Genomic DNA, 623 nt, shown 5'->3' with positions numbered 1-623 from the left:
GAAAAGCCGTAGCTGTCTCAACCTTTCCTCGTAAGACCTTCCCTCCATTCCAGGCAACATCCTGGTAAATCTCCTCTGCACTTTTTCTGACGCTTCCACATCTTTCCTGTAATGAGGTGACCAGAACTGGACACAATACTCCAGATGTGGCCGAACCAGGCTCCCTCTCTAATTCATCACATCTTCCCTCACTTGGTCTCTCCCTCCAACTGTTTAATTCAAAGCCCTCTTTACCCACTCTGGTTATTTGACTCAGCAGAACAGAAGTTCCAGCATGATTCAGGTGAAGATTGATACAGCTCCCACTTTCTCCAGTACTGGGGCCAGCGCTCATGAATCAAAACCCATTTCTCCCACAGTGACCTTTGAACCATGCACTTCTAATCTTGTTTACCTCATGCCAATTCTTCTCGTGGCTTAGCGGAAAATCCAGGTATTATTACTTTTTGAGGACCTGTCTTATAATTTAGTCCCTTGCTGCTCATACTGCCTCAACAGATCTTTTCCCAGTCCTCCCTGTGTTGTTTGTGTACATGGGCCAAAGCCAGTGGATCATACCCCTATCACTGTAAGTAACTCTCCAGCCCAGAGCACATGCACTCACCAGAATTTTATAGACCAGC

Source organism: Rhincodon typus, chromosome 15 (genome assembly GCF_021869965.1).
Source record: "Rhincodon typus isolate 14 chromosome 15, sRhiTyp1.1, whole genome shotgun sequence".
In the NCBI taxonomy this organism is placed as follows: domain Eukaryota; kingdom Metazoa; phylum Chordata; class Chondrichthyes; order Orectolobiformes; family Rhincodontidae; genus Rhincodon; species Rhincodon typus.
This window is presented reverse-complemented; position numbering follows the sequence as displayed.